This window comes from Phasianus colchicus, chromosome 10, assembly GCF_987193195.1.
Source record: "Phasianus colchicus chromosome 10, bPhaCol1.hap1.1, whole genome shotgun sequence".
Taxonomy (NCBI): Eukaryota; Metazoa; Chordata; class Aves; order Galliformes; family Phasianidae; genus Phasianus; species Phasianus colchicus.
This window is the reverse complement of record NC_143445.1, coordinates 13021403-13037631: the sequence shown is the minus strand read 5'-3', so window position 1 is coordinate 13037631 and position 16229 is coordinate 13021403. Positions and strand designations below refer to the sequence as shown.

The 16229-nt window shown below is 37.6% G+C and overlaps 1 long non-coding RNA gene across 7 annotated transcripts in view; it reads left to right on the top strand.

Annotated features, from left to right (window-relative positions):
* The window catches only part of LOC116230821 (uncharacterized), a 183032-nt gene extending 167114 nt beyond the window's left edge, over positions 1 to 15918 (top strand). For 6 of the 7 annotated variants that reach the window (XR_016469643.1, XR_016469641.1, XR_004167308.2 and 3 more), the window contains 3 exons: positions 670 to 856; positions 1252 to 1388; positions 6532 to 8080. This is a non-coding gene — a long non-coding RNA (uncharacterized LOC116230821). Of the gene's footprint in view, positions 1 to 669; positions 857 to 1251; positions 1389 to 6531; positions 8081 to 15594 lie in introns of those variants that run through there. The other variant, XR_016469642.1, reaches the window with a different exon arrangement.
* The last annotated feature ends 311 nt before the right edge of the window (positions 15919 to 16229 follow it).

Sequence of the window (16229 nt, the reverse complement as noted above, 5' to 3'; positions counted from 1 at the left end):
TAGAACTGAATAAGGGACTCCTTTAATCAGCTCTGTAATGGGAATATATGACCAAAGAATCCTTTTTCACATGTGTGAAAGATCAAGGGTTCTTAATCAGAAAATAATGATGAGAACATACATTAATTTGTAGGTTTTGAAGACGCTGAAAAAAGTGGAAGCTAGTACAAGTATTTCATGGTATTATGTACACAAGGTTAAGCATCTTGAACTTGTGCCATGTACAGGTGGTTCCTTAAGCGAACAGAAAGCAATAAGGTCTTTTAGGAAGGCTAACATACTTGGATGTAGTTATAAACAAATATGGATTTGGTCTCCAAAATGGTAAGGAAAACATACCAAAAATGAAAGAAAAGGTTATAAACAGTTTTCAAATTGGGGCAGGTAGAAGTATTTCTCTCCGCCCCCTCACCCCATTTCTCCCTTCTACTTACCTGTCACGCTCTTCCATTCTCAATTTCTCTCCTTATTCTACTTCTCCCTCTCCTTATTTTTTCCCTCAGACATATTCAACAGCAGAAACAATATGACAAATTTTGGCGTTTTGGCACTTTCTTAGAGATAATCCTGCATTTGCTCTGGTCAGAGAGAGAATATTCAGATTCATAAATTGCTTAAACTAGGTTTTTCTTTTGATTTGTGCATAACTGCCTTAAATGTTCGTGCTAGGTCTAGGCTTCAAAAGAAGAATATGCCCCTTGCTGGAGCTGAGACATAAGGAAATTTTGGAACTGAAAAAGCCAATCTAGCTCAGCACTTCTGCTATTTATTTGGTTTTGGAGTTGTGAAGATGGAATTAATTGCCTCCCATCTATATTGTTTGGCCTAATATTCCTGTATACTAAAATGCAGATAAGTATGTGAAATTATTTTTGTTGTTGTCTCCTCTTGTTTTCATTAACTTTGGTATCAATTGCTATTTTCTTTCTCATCTCATCAATTACATGTAAAATAGAATTGGCCAATTCTTCTCCAGTTGAATTGTTTACCTTGCTTGCTTAACAGACTTTCAGGGTGAATTACCAAAATTACCTGACCTTTTACTTTCTAGTGCACTGTGTGCTTGAAGCATGCTGATGTAAAATTAAGGAGAATTAATTGTAAACTTTGGTAATGGTTTTAAGTTCTATGAGCATGTGTATCAATAATAACTACAGCCTAACTATGAACTTGAGAATGATTAGAACCCACAGTTCTCATGAGTTCTCGAAAACAAAACATTTAAGCTAAATAATGTGTTCTTCCTCCTAGAGCCTGAATTAAGAGCCAAGTGAAGTATTGTCCGGAGCTGTAATAGCATGTTTGGCAGCTGTATGGCAGTCAGCTGCACACACAACAATGGTAGTGTCAACAGGACGGCCTTTCATGAGGACCAGATGGCCCTTAAGGTAAGATGAACAGTCTGATACTAAAGTGACAGCCATCTGAAACTGTGGAAGGGACTTCTTCATTTTACTCTGCAGATACACAAGTTTCAACTGGGATGATCCAGTTTTGCTGCCAGAGTGCAAGGGAAAATGTTTTTGGTAGATGGTGTTATCTTCTGGTCTTCACTTTTATGAAAAATAGAGGCTGACAAACATCTGCAGACTGCACAGTAAAGGAGGTATCACAAGATTGCTTTTAGTACCACAGGTGGATAGGCATTCCTGAACAAGTTTTGAGAAGCAAGATTAAAACCTCAGCAACTGCAAGCATGTAGACACCGCTCAGCCTTGTATAATACAAAATGGTGAAAACTCCTCCATTCTCATTGTTAAAAACTATGGACCAGTTACACATTTGTGTGTGTCTCCTGCAGGGATGCATGTTTTCTAGACATGTGACAATTAGGTAATAAGCTGCTTCCAAAGAGTAATTTGCTAATTGTTTCTAACAGATTTGATTTTTCATAATGTTAATCAGCAGCAACTTCAAGCTATGTAAATGAACTTGCAGCACTTTCAAAGAAGGCATTTCTTTTGTCATCTGATACATACAGATACTTCCTACTTACTGAACTCCTTAAGATACCTTTTCATGATAACAAGAGGTTAAGCATTTGTTAAGTTTGTTAGGTTTCCTTAGCTGGAGCCTTTGTCTTCCACTGATGTAAGAGAAGTTCCATCTGCACAAGTAAATGCAAAGACTTGACATTTAAGTTTCAGACTTTTAAAAACAGTGCTTAATGGATAGGGCTTTGAGGGGAAGATGTCTGTGCCTGTAGCAGGGGGGTTGGGACCAAATGATCTTAAAGGTTCCTTCCAGTGCAAACCATTCTATGACACTATGCTGTCAAGTTGTCTAAGCCCACTGAAAACAAGTAAAATATTTTGCCTGGTTACCTGGCATTTTGGCCTGCAAGCCCTGCGAGGTGTTCTGACGTTTCTAGTGAAATCATTAATAGGGGGAACTTCATATATCCTAAGGAGATCTATTAAACAGAAAATTCAGCAGAATTCTGCATTCAGATATGAAGTCAGGCTGATTTCTGGGATCTCTGCTTGCACTCAGTTGAGAATTTACACATTTGCCATCAACTAAAACAGAGGGAGAAAAAGATCATTTCACTCATAAATAGGCTTAGTGATCAAAAGAAACATACAAATATTTTTGCTAAATGTTACATGTTAATGTACTCTTTGTTCTCTATTTTATTCTAACTGTTATAGTTTAATGGTCTGAGCAGCATGATGTTAAAATGCTTGCATGCATCTTTTCCCTCTCTGATGAACTGATCTCAAACAATCATTTGAATTATGAACAAGAAGTTCCTTTATTATTGTTTTTGTTCTTTCACGTGATCAGAAATCCTTTTGAGAAGAGAGCTGGTATCTGTGGAAAGCATCTGACATCTTAACAGATTGTGGGTTAAAGGAGTTGCTTGGACAATACAAATAAGTAGTCATTTATTATATGCAAATATAACAGGTTGACATAAAACCCATGACTTCAGTCAACTAGAAAATAATACTGTAACACAGATATGTTTTTTGAAGTTGCTGTTTAGCTTCCTATAAGGGGAGAAAATCTCCTGTAGCTCAGATGGGCTTATTTGAAACCAAAGCTTTTGATGTTATAATGTGCAGTCTAAATTCATTAATCCCTCTGTTAAAAAAAAAAAAAAAAAAAAGTCTCTTAAATGAGTAATAAACATAATAATGAAAATAACTGCCAGGAAGAACATGAGTTACATCACACTTAGTGTTCCAGCTAAAGATGAAAATGAACTTTGGAAACACAGGTTACGCTAAATGAATTTGTGTTTTGATACAGAATGTTTAAACATGTTGTTATTTCTGGCACCAGGGCTGATAGCTATTAAATGAGAACATCTAAGAACATCAAAGGAACTGGACCTTTTATACTCTTCAGCACCCCCTTGGAGATGTTTATCTGGGCTGTTATCTGGATCCCATACAAGCATCGAACAATGTGCCAGTCTCACCAAGTTACTCTCTTTTCCCAAAAGTTCTGACGCATGCATTTCCTGCGCAAATGTTCCATATTTTAGAGTTCACTACAAGTGCACAAATAAAAGTAGTTTGTACTAACAGAGTTAGACTGTAGATACTTGGAGATTTTCTTCTATAAAGTATTTGAAATAGAAAAGAAAACTTCCTTCTGTTTGACTCAAACTAAGTTTCCAGATGTCAGGGTCAAAGGTTGGAGATAAAAGTATCAGGTTTTGGCCTACTCTAACTAGACTCAAGGTCCAAATGTGTGAGAGCTTCCCTAGAGGGGGTTTCCTTTTGTACTGGTTTGGTTTTCTTCTTTAGCCTTCCCAGTAAGAGGTCCCATTCCATGCTGCTGAATTATGATACTTCATCTCAATCGTTAAATAGTAAATACAAGTTTTAAGTGTCTTAACACTTGGCTGCGAGTCAAGCCTTTTAAAATATCTCTTTTAAAAACTTTTCCATTTTTTAAGGCTGTTAATTCTTTTATTCCTGGGGTTGTGGTGACTGTGCGTGGGTCCTCCCAGCTGATATTATGAGATTCCTGCTCCAACTAATGCCAACAGTGTGCAATAAAATGAGGGGCCTTACCATTTACACAGAGCTTCAAAAGATACATAAATGCTAAAAGGTATTACCCTTCTCTTCCCTTGGCATTTTCTTTATTGCAGCTGAAAAATCTTTGGCTGTCTGAGGAAAAAAAGATACAACTGGTACACAGATGAACAGAGAAGCCTAGAAAGTGGTTGAGTCTACTACTTATTGATATAAATATTAACGTTTAAAGCAAAAGCAAAAAAAAAAAAAAAAAGGAAGACTTTGAGGAATAATTGGAATAATTGTAAGCGTTCACATCTAACTCACCCTGGTCACAAGATCAGTTCTTTGGCTAAACTCTGAACATCTACATGTGTGAAGAAAGCACCCATGTGGTCACAGTGGGACTGTGAAGACATGACCATGGAAGCATTCTTCCTGCACTTGTTCTCCTTTGCAAAAAAGGTGCCGCTTGATTACAAATCATGACCTCTATAGTTATTCTCTTCTGTGCTTCTCTAGGCATCTGCATTCCCATGTGGTACACAAATGTGTGTGCTCTCCATGCCTTCCCAAGCAGTGCTCTCCTGTTTCTATGCATGGAAGCATGCCAATTCATCTGCATTTTGGCAAAGGCAGAACAGAATTTGAGAAGTGACCAGCACTGTGTAGTTTGGAGAGATCAGATTGTTAAAGAAATTAAGACTTGAAGTGACTGCAGAGCAGTGTTTTCACTCTCATGACCTGTGTTGAATTCCTCCATTATGCAAAGCAGGAAACAAAAGCAGTTCCTCCCCAGATACTAAAGGAATAACTGATAAAACCACTAAGGATACCTGAACTGACACTTGCCAATGGATAACTATGGTAAGGCAATAAAGGTGCATAATGTAACCTAGAGCCATTGTTCACACTGGAAGAAATGTGCCCAGTTCTTGCAGTTAAGCTCTTCAGGATATCACAAAATGCAGAGACAAAAAACATCCTATAAGTTGCTGTGTTTTGTCCCTTGCCAATAATGAACTTTCACTGTGTGTGTTATAAGATACTTTTTAAGCAATTCAGACAATAGGAACTCGACTACTTACTTTGGGTTGCAATGCTATGAACAGTCTGAAAGGTGTTTACTTATCTACAACAGCACTATTAGGGATACCATGGCACATAGGTTTGTAAATTCCCAGAGGAAAGAGGCAGCAGGATAGTCTGCATATTATGGCTCTGCAGAAAAAAGGCTGCTTTTTGTAAGCTGTCAAGAAGGGCCTTGCGTGAGGGCAGTGGGCACAGCAAGGCAAATGAACAATGAAATCAGTGGTGGAAACAGCTGCTGACAGAACGTTTTGGGAATCTTTAGAAATGGTAGATCTGCTGTAGGCTCAGGGCAGCAATAATTAACAACTTGGTGTAGTTGTAGGACTTCCTGTGGATAGGGGACTGTCACAGTGGGACTGTGATAAAGGCAAGCTCAAAGAGGCACAAAAAGGCCAGACATATAGGAATGAGAAAAATCTCCATAGTAAAATCCTGGGGTCAGGATGTGCTGGAGTCTTGCTGGTAGTAAAGCAGCAGTAGTTGTAGGCTGGGGCAGAGAAGAAAGTCTGGAATGGATGAGACACAGACAAGAAAGAAGGAAGGCAGCTTTACAGTGAGGCTTAGCAATATTTGACATTCTGTACTTGCATTAAGATTTGTAAACAGTATTATTCAAAGTTATTTTGAAACTGCTGGAGCAGACAGTTCTTGTCTGTTCTGCTCTGTTGCAAATGCACTAATCACTCTTGTGTGTTATATATATAATAACATTATTATTAGAGTGTCAATTTTGATGAAGTAGCACACAATTATTTTTGCAGCAGTTATTCTATATTTTACTTCTTTACTTTTTATTCAGGCATTTGTTTGCTTCAGATTTCTGCTGGTTCATTTTGTTTTGTTTTCAAGTGAGCCCACAGTACGCTAAATAGTCTCATTTGTGCACCTGTGACGTGTTCACTGGATTTTATTTTCTTAATTCAGTTATTCTGACCTATTTTATCCCTGTTTATTCTGAAATTAAATAACTTACTACTAATTAATTATGCCTTTCAACTACTTATTGACCAACTCTTCAGGATAAAATGTTGTCTTGACCTTTCAAGCCCCAGAAGTCAGATCTGGTGAAAGATTTGTGAGGTCAAATAACTTGCAACGAAAAACTGTGTGGTTTCCTTCGTATGTACAACGTTACACTTATGAAGGATTTAATAAAGAAATCAGAGAACTCAGAAGTTTGGGAATGAAGGCAGAGTCCTCCTGGATCTCAGCAAAGAGCGCAGTTCAGTGCAATGCTGCTTGCTTCTGTTCACTCAAGTTAAACCAAACTTTATACCCTTCTAGTTAATGAGGTCAAACATCCATAAACTTCCAATAATATTTTAAAAATTAACCTGGAGTTTTGGAAGCGTTCGTTCTTGATTCCTTCCGATGCCCACATGACTTAAATTATTTTAAAAGGCAATGTCTATTTTTATATTAGGTTTAATAAACTCTGTCCATTTTCATATTTTTCTGTTCTCAGGTCTGCTTTCAGTCTGTTACTGAACACCAAGGCTAATATTCTTCTCCTAATGTGACACTGTTGGAACAGAGATTTCAAAGCATGCAGCCTCTGACAATTACCCGACAGAGCAGAATGAATAGAAGACACCGGGAAACTCAAAACATCTGAAATGTTTGGGACTGCACAGTGCATAAGACAAGTTTGTGTTAGGTAAGAGTGTAGCTCCCTTACACGTATGGGAGAGATTTGCATGACAGTAGTATGGGAGCTTGCCTTGTGTGTACCTGGGCAGGGGCAGGGAGGAAATGGGATAAAAAGCAAAAGCATTATGCAGAGAGCCACTGCTAATGTTGTTCAGGGATGTAACAAAGGCAGAGAGAGAGCAAAAAAGCAGGTGTGAGCTGAGCTGAGTACAGGTAAAGAATAGCTTGATCTGTGAACAAAGAAAACATTTGCTGTTAGATTCCTATTCTGTGTCAGGGACTGGAGGTGATGGGATTTACCTAACAGTCTTGGTTTTGCATTTGGTGTTTGGCACAGCTACATCTTGAATGTTTCAAGTGAAGTATTGTGCTGGTTTTCTTTCTAGTTAAATTTACATATTACAGAGAAGATGTTGTATTGTTTATCCTTCTGTCTCTCCTTTACTGCATCCTTTGTTTCTAATTGGACTGGTGAAACATTAAAAAACTGGTTTAGGGTCATACGCTGACAAAAAGGCAGACTACACTTGGTAACTGATATCACTAAATTACTGGGGGGAAAGAATGATTCAGCTCAGGATGTGCATATATAAGATTGTGCTAGTAACTCATTATTTTACTTAAAGATTATTTCTATTCTTTTATTTCTTCTGGCTCAGCTTTTGTATGTAACTTTAAAGTATGTTAAATGTAATTGAATATGGTGACTATAAGAGAGCCATTGAATAAAAGAGAACCTACTGTTTGATCATCTCAAATAGAATAAGGGAGAAATACATTCAGCAAAGTCTTTCTGCAGATGTGTTTTTGCTTTTAAAGCCACATATTTCCCTAGTTTGTTTTTAAAAGAAAGGCACAGACTGTTCCAGGTTTGGAAACAAATCATCAGGTCACCTGAAACAACAAAAAACGAAAAACAAAAAACTCTCTCAGCTCTGGCTTCTTTTCACAAACTGGACCAAATTAATTGCGCTTGCAGGAACATGACCATTATGACTGCATGTTTTAATGACTGAGCAGGAGTATGTTTGATTAGATTTGGAGGGGCTTTATAGAGTCTATCTGGAGACCTGAAGGATACTAATCACAGTAATTTGTCATTTATATCTGAATTTGGGCTGTAGTTTTACTGTTCCAACTTTGGAATCCTGGACAATGAGCTACTTCAGATTTTACCTCCTTACTGACTTGTAATGGCTGGACTTGTAATGTTTCAGTAACTCACTATAATTGTGCATGGACTGTGGTAGTGGCCAGAAAGGTTGTCACTGACAGCAAATCCTGCTTGTGATCATCTTGGTGCATGGTCCGTGCAGGAGCTATTTACTTCCTGCAGTATGTGCTCATTGCACCAACTCTGTTAAAACTTCAAAGAGTATGGTCTCCAAATCATTTTCTGCCAGCTTCAGTTCTTCCACACTTGTCAGTATTCAGTATCAATCAAGTGTAATGTCAGCGTCAGGACTGCTCAGGACATGGGGCAAACAGGGAAAAAATATTGCTGTGCTGCATCTGTGAACCTCAGTGAATACCTATTTAGGACCAGCATTGAATTCTATATCTTAAAGAAATGATTGAAATAATTTGTTCCAGCTTTCTCAAAACCATACCCTAGAATTTGGCCTGCTGTCTCCATTAGAATCACTTTTTTTTTTGTTTAACTGTATGAATTTAGCAAAGACACCTGAATTTTAATGACAAACTTCTAATGGCAAGGAAATTTTCCAGGTGTATGACAAATAAGGCTTTTGTCACTTCAGCTATGCAAAGACTCCTATAAAATAACTTCTACTGCTGTCTACAAACTTCCTATTCTCCCATAAACTGTGGGTGAAATCCAGATTCCACTGAAGATCTGTAAAAAGACAGACATGGATTTGAGATGTCAACTTGTTATCCCAATCTGTATTAACCATCTCTTCAGCTGCTTCAATCTCTCACTGGTAGCAGATTTCCAAGCCTCTTCTTGGAGTTTAACTATTTGCCATCCTCCTTTTAGACCATGATAACAAAATATTTGTTAGGTTTTATACATTTTGTTGACAAATATTGCCGATGCTCAAACAGAAAACTTTGTGATCTCTAGATGGTTGTATTTGCACATGCTTTGTAAGTGTACATACGGGGAGTGGGTGGATGCCCAGGGAGGTGGTAGAGTCACTATCCCTGGAGGTTTTCAAGAACCATGTAGATGTGGCACCGAGGGACATAGGTTAGCGGTATGGTGGTGATTAGAATAGGTAATCTTATTAGTCTTTCAAATCTTTATGATTCTATGATATAACTCTGCAATATTTGATGGACAGAAGCTCAAAGAACCCAGCAGCAATTCAGCCTTTTCTCTGTGTGCTGCTGTCACCCCCTCACGACTCCTCTGTGTCCTCAGTTAATCTGTGCCATAAGTACGAGAGTATCTATTTCAGAAAATTGAATTAATTTAAGATTATTTATCATGAAAGTCAGATGGAGATAATTCAAGGAAAACAGTAAAAATGTGTTTGTATCTTTATTTGTGTTTTAGCTGTATCTACAAGTAAATGGAACCAAGCCATTTCACTTAATAATTTTCTGCTCGATAATATAGTGTATCAATGCAAATAAACTCAATGGGTGACTTTAGGCTTGTGTAAATGGGTACTTTCCAGACAGAGCTCTGTAATAATTATTTTCATAATTTATATATATTTTCCCTTGACATTAAGTAATTTTAAACATAGCCTTTAACTGAATTTTTAAATTAGCATGGGTTATACTTTAATTTCATTAATGATCCTGATAGTTTCTGAGTGATCCCATTATATTAATCCTTCTATAACACTGAGTTATTTACTCTTTATTTCTGCAATTTTCTCCGAATATTATTATTCCTTACTCATTCACAGCATCTAACTGATTCTGCTGATACATTAAAGAAGCAAAAAGAAAATTAAATTGCTGCCCATTTCAGGCAAAGAAAATGCTCTCACAAATGGGTCTGTAGCTAAAGGAGATGTCAAGCAAAAAGTTGTGGTTAACAAACAAAATTCTTTTTATACTAAGTCTACAAGCTATATACGAAAATAAAATGCTATAGTTACAGTTTTACAGCTCCCAAATGCAGAAGTAAATTAACAACCCATTGGCTTAAATCTGAAATGACTTTTTAAACTCTTTATAAAAGGATCTCTGCAGGTTTCAGCAGTGTTTACAATTTACCACCAGCTACTTGAGTGTGTAAAATAACAGCGAAAATTTAAAGGAAACATTGTACATGGAGTTTTTACATCTAAATGTGGGCCAGCTTCTATGAATCTGGAAATGTAGCTGTAGTTTAAAACCCTCGTGGTTCATAATGTGTATTCCTCTCCAAAATAATTTGTGAGACATTCCTAAATGCTGGATGTTCTTAGAAAAAAAAAAAAAAAGCAACATATACTGAAAACAGCACAAGATTGGATGACCAAAAGAAAAATTAATAATAATTATTCACAATATTTTTCCTAACAGAAAGAATGATTTCCTCAGTGTGTGATGCTGCTCGCAGTATCGTGTACATTACTTTATAACATATGTCCATAGATTGCTGAGAATAGCAAGCTCCTCTGTGACAGTGAAAAGGGCAGGGAAGATTTACATGGAGAAGATTCATAAAGACAGGGATGGGAAAGAATTGATCCCATGGATGTTTTGGTGTTTGTCTTGCATTGCAAATGCAGTCTGGCTCACAGCTTTGCCAGCTCAGGCATGAGGTGTCCTTCAAGGACTTGCTTCCCTAGGAAGTGTTTTCTCTTTCCACTTCAGCAGTGGCCATGTATGTGTTACAGCCCATTTTCAACTTTGATATTTGCTCTCTGGTTGTCATCTGCACTCTACATAGTTTCTACATTGGAAATGAAACTATTAAGTTCTGGAAAGCAGGCAATATCTGCAGTCTAGTGTTGCTGTGGCAAGTATTAGCTTTTGGGTGATAACAGCACAGTGACTCAAATTAAGTAGGCTGTCTTATCCTTCACAGTCCAATTACCACAGTCCTACACCAAGTATTGGGCCATATTCTTCAAGGTTATACTATATATAGAGCTGATATTGTCTTACATGATCGTCTAAAGATAATATACAGCCCACTGTAAAAATCTAGCTGCAAAGCAGCATCCAGGAGCACACTGCTAGCTCGTTGGCTCTTTTCACTTGCACTGAGTTTTGAAGTTTTTTAATGATAATAAAAGTGAAAATGACTCCATCTGTTAAGAGGAATGTTTACTCTTCTGTACTAGGAAGCTTGCATCTCTCTGCTGCTTATTGTCAGTTTTACTTTGTCAGTTTTACATCAAGCAGCAGGAAAAAGGAAGCATAAAAATCAAAATGAGCCGAAAAATACCTTTCAAGCTGATTTACGGAATACAATATATTACTGAAAAGGATCTGCTTCCTTTGATGTTATCCAACCTTCCATACAGTGCATAGTTTATGGGTACGAGTGGTAGGTGATTCTCAGAAAAATGCATGCTCTCCAAACAATAACAATTTGAATAGATTAATTCGGAATGCTCTAATAGCCCCTCTATATATTGCATTATAATATTGGTAGAGAAATCAAAAAGAAAGTGAACAGTCTCGGAGGTATCTGAATTTCGTGCTTTGCATTTTAGGCTGACGCAGTCACCAAAATTGAGATAGCATAGTTTGCAAAACAGCTAAGAGAAATGCCCTTGAAAATCAGACAAGGTCAAAGACCTGTGCAGTTCTGGCCTTGATTTCTGCAGGAGGGCTCCAGCTAGTTGCTCAGTTTTCCTGCAACATAACAATCCGTTATATTTGCAAAGAACCTGGATCATATAGAAGTAAGGGCAATCTTCTACTGCCTTGTTTCTTTCCTTTTTCCCTGTGGCTTTTGGACCATGGGGTTTCCCTTTACAAAAAAACAGTGGAGGTGGGACTCTGAGCAGCTGTCCTTTCTTTAGGATGACGTTCACCTCTTCCCCTCCTGTTCTGTGTCCTGCTATCCTTCAAAGTGAAGAAGTGGTATCTCTGAAGTCTTTGTCATTTAGCAGCTGTGGGAATTGAATTCATTTTGCCTTGAGTCACAGAGAGCCCTTCTCACCCCAGTAGCTAACACTGCCTAATTGTTAGGGTCTGTGCCCACCCCAACACACCCAAGGAAGGGCAGTTGGTGCCAACACACAGAATGTGCACAAGAAGCTCTCTGAACTGCAGAACATCAGTGTGTGCCTGGCTGTGATCTGACTCATGCATGATGTGGGATTCAGGCTTTCATCATGTGGTGGCTGTGTTTTGGAGGGAGCGGTGACCACAGAGCCAGGGCACAGGGATTTGAACATCCTGGTTTCTGTGTGTCCCATACCACTGCTGCCATCTCCATGTGGTGAGATACCCACACAGGGACAAAGAGCCATGTTTTGCCCTGGAACTGAGCCTCAGTTGCTTTCAGTTAACACATTTTCCTTTCACAAAGGACATTCAGAATGTAACCAACCCAGAAACAACAAAAGAAGTTCTAATTCAGCTGTATTGATTAACATTTTCTGTTGTGTTGACTTTCGTCCTCTTCTTTGTGTTCGATTTCACGCATCAGGCCAATCTTAGTAAGCTATTAGTCAAAAGTAGATTTACTCCTACAAGTATTGATAAAAATTAGTTTTATAATTAGTGACTTTGGATTTCACACACGCATCACTACATGCAGGATAAGGCTGTGCGCTTGTTGGAGCAATGGATTGTCTCCTTTTTACTATTTGCTGCATGAAGAATATTACAGGTCTGACCCATGCCCTATTATTTAATAGAAAAAGGAAGAAAAAAAAAAGCAAACAAAAACATTATGAAAACTGCGTGTGGATGTTACAGAACAGAACAGAAGTGAATGCAATGGCTGAATCTGTTTTGGAAAAGTTTCAGAATGTTTGTGGGGTTTTTTGTTTGGTTGATTGTTGTGTTGGCTTTGTTGGTTTATTAGTTTTTATAGATTTATGCTGTCAGCTGCTAATACAACATTTGAAGTTATCATTATGCACAGCACAGTTTGGAAAAGGCTACTTAATGAAGTAGGCAATCTGTTGATGGATATTTGAAAAGAAAGTAAAAGTCTTTTTTTTGTCTTTGAGCTATATCTAGGATCTGAAAGGCATTTGGGAGCTAGAAAGATACCTGAAATCCAATGGGTATAAGAAGAATTACTGAGTTCTCAGCATTGGTCCTGTCTCAAGTTAGTTTATTATATTTGAAGTTTAGAATTTAAACAATAAATTATCATATTTTGATGATTCCCACAGAAGAATGAAAATAAAAAGTGCTTAAAAACAAACATATACTTACATTTTGGCAGGTAAGTCCTTCTTAGTTAACACTTCACAGAAATTACTTGTATGTACTTGACAACAGCATACATTTTTCATAAATCTGTTTCTTGTGTTCTCAGGCAAAATATAAGGAAAGAACAGCAAAAAGGAATGTGACAAAGATGACATCTTGGCAAACTCACTGAACTTATTATCATTTACAGTGGGGAAAAAAAAAGAATATCAACCAAACATAACTTTTGGTCATTCTTTATTCCTCTATCTCCTAATTCTGAGGCCATGGCTATATCTGATTTATTTTTTTTTTTTACCTTTCAATACATGGAAAAGGTATATCGTCCTATCTGCTAACTTACTGCTTCCTTTCCAAGTTCCTTTTATTTGTAAGATAAGTGATAGCAGTCACCCACCCCTGATGTGTTTCAATAACCAGAAATATTTGTAATGGGTCTTCCAACCTTCCCATCATAAATTATACTACTGTCTGCTCATGTTTTGTTTTGTGGTATTAAATTCAGAGCATTTGGCCCTCACTTTAAGGCCTCACTATAAGTCCCTTTATGTATGTTCATGCAGATCCCTTTTCTACCATGCTATGAGGATAATCATGTGGGTGTAATTAGTGCACTAACATGAGGATGGCAGTTAATTCTGTTTTACTGTGGTCTCATTTATAAGTAAAGCATTACCCATAGTGCTATGCAATGACCTCTTCTGCTGTTGTCCAAGAAGCAGTGCTCCAATTCAAATCCTCAGCAGGGAGCACATCCTCACTCTAAGGGAGAAAGCATCTGCGCCTGGAAGTCTAGGATCTTAGAAATCTAGGATTTAGGCTATGAGAGTGAGGAACAACTACTAAGGGATCTCAGTGACAGGGAAGAAAAGGAGAAAAGACAGATAACAATATGTGCAGGTCTTCACACATAATTTCACATGCTAGAGCACAGTGAACGCGGTGTTGCAAAGTATGCAGAAGGGTTATCATGCATCTGCCATGAGGAAGATCTCCTTGCTTCTCAGTTTGGAAAGGCCTTTACATTTCCAACTTCTTTTTGTAATCATGTCCAGCTGTGAATTGAAGTTGCATATTTTATGGAAGTATTGACTTTAAACAGATAGCATAAACAGTGCCATGTACCAAAACTTCAGTTGTTCAAATCTTACCACTGCATATTATGCAGCTAGTGAGCACTGCATATCAGAAAACAATTTCCACTGATCTGTTGCATTTAGGGTATTCAGTTTTTGTTGAGTGTATCCAGTCTGTAGTCTAACTTTCTGTAGCACAAAATTTACATTGTGTACAGACACTTCAAAAATAACGACTAAATTTGTTTTGATTTTGTTTTATTTAAAAGCTATTTCAAATTGCCCAGACATATTTTTGTCCCATATCACCAGCAGGACTCTTAAGCTTGGAATATATTATTGGTTTCTTGATGTGTTATGTGTTATCTGACATCTGCTTTCTTTGTCATGCCAAATCCTCCAAGCAATATCTTGAAAGACCTGAAAGATATTTTAAGTAGTAAACATCTTCTGGCAACAATACTTAATTTCATCACTACTCTTAAAATTTTTGTCTGCATGTTAATTGCCTTCTGAGTTTCCATACGGTCTCTGCATTGGTATTTAGGATTTTTTTTTCTCTGTTTACTAGGCGCATCATGTAGCTGATGCCATAACTTTTAGAAAGATAGTTATAAAAAGATAATAATCTTTGTGATTTCCTCTCCCTTATTTCCTTCAGGCCAACCTCCTGAATAGAAGAAAAACTAAATTGTTGATGCATGAGAAAACAAATACAGTGCTTTTATATGTACTGTAGTTTACATTTTTCTCTATAGCACTTTCTTTAAAACGTTACTGCAGTTATCCTAATTACATAGTTGCTGTTTGACCAGGAAAAAAAAAAAAAAAAGACTTCAGCAAAAAAAAACCTTCAGCAATTCTCTAAAAACTGTGTTGGACTGTGATGTTATTTTATCTAGTTCTGACCTTAACCTGAATCTGAAGGTTGTCTACAGGCAGAAAGAGACTCAATGCTGTCTACCCTGAATTTCCAACAGTAATAAACTTTGGTATGTCACTGCTAAGGTTTTAAGATTTTTCTATAGAACCTGCCTGAATGTAAGCCTGGGATCTCAGTTTTCCCATTCAGAAACGGTGTTAGTCACTGGATTTGATTGAGATCTGCAGATGCCATGAGCCTGTAAAAGATACCAAGCATCATGGCCCTTGTTGTTCATTTCAGTGCTAAAAGGATCTTCTACCACCCTTTGCTTATGAGTACTCAACTATACAAGCATGAAGGAAAGCACAGAGAAAAAGAAACCCTTTTTTCCTTCTCAATAGTACAATTTTTTTTCCTGCCTGTATGGATTTAAGGCTCGCAGACAGAGATACAGGATATAGCTCTGGAGTCCTTCTCACACCAGGACGTATAGATGTCTTGAATGGAAGGAAGACCTCTTTCAGCCCTCTGTAAGCAGTTCTGATGCCTGCTACTGGGCTAACTGTACAAGAGAGACTGAGTTAATGAAAATGAGGTGGCTGATTTGCTTGCTTGCCTTTTGTTTCAGCTTCCTGGAAGGCCCTGGATTGCATCAGACATTTTCCTGTAATGGATTTACTTTTAACATGTCAAAGAAAAGGAAAGGGTTAAAAATAAATGGCTAAATGTAGCTATGGTGATCTCCGAGGAAGAACCAAGAGAACTGGACCTGTGCTTTAGACAACCAGAGGCTGTGGAAATAGGAAGGGTAGGAAGAAGCATGTTTTCCTCTGTCTGTCTGCTGGGCACTGTTGAGCTCAATACTGTGCTAAAATGACTGGTTTTGAGCTCTGGGCAGAACATGGTCTACTCCAAAAATACCCTACAGACATACCTTGCAGTTTGAGAAGAAGCCAAAAATCCATTCCTATGAATTACACTTTGATATTTTCATTTTCAAGTTGCCAAAAATTCAAATGACTCCAGAATGCATGCGTGAGTTTCTTCCAGAATATCATTTTTAATTTCTCTGTATTTCTACGTTGCTTTATTGAAAAATAGGGAAAGGGGACAGTAGGAATTTCGGGGAGGCGTGATATCCCCATTGAAAACCATTGAGAAAAATATCACTAAATCTGAGTACCCCACTTCATAATGCAAGCTGGTTTCCAGGCTAATGGACAAAATGAGCCCAGCTGTCCCCTTAGGGGAATTATAGGCTGT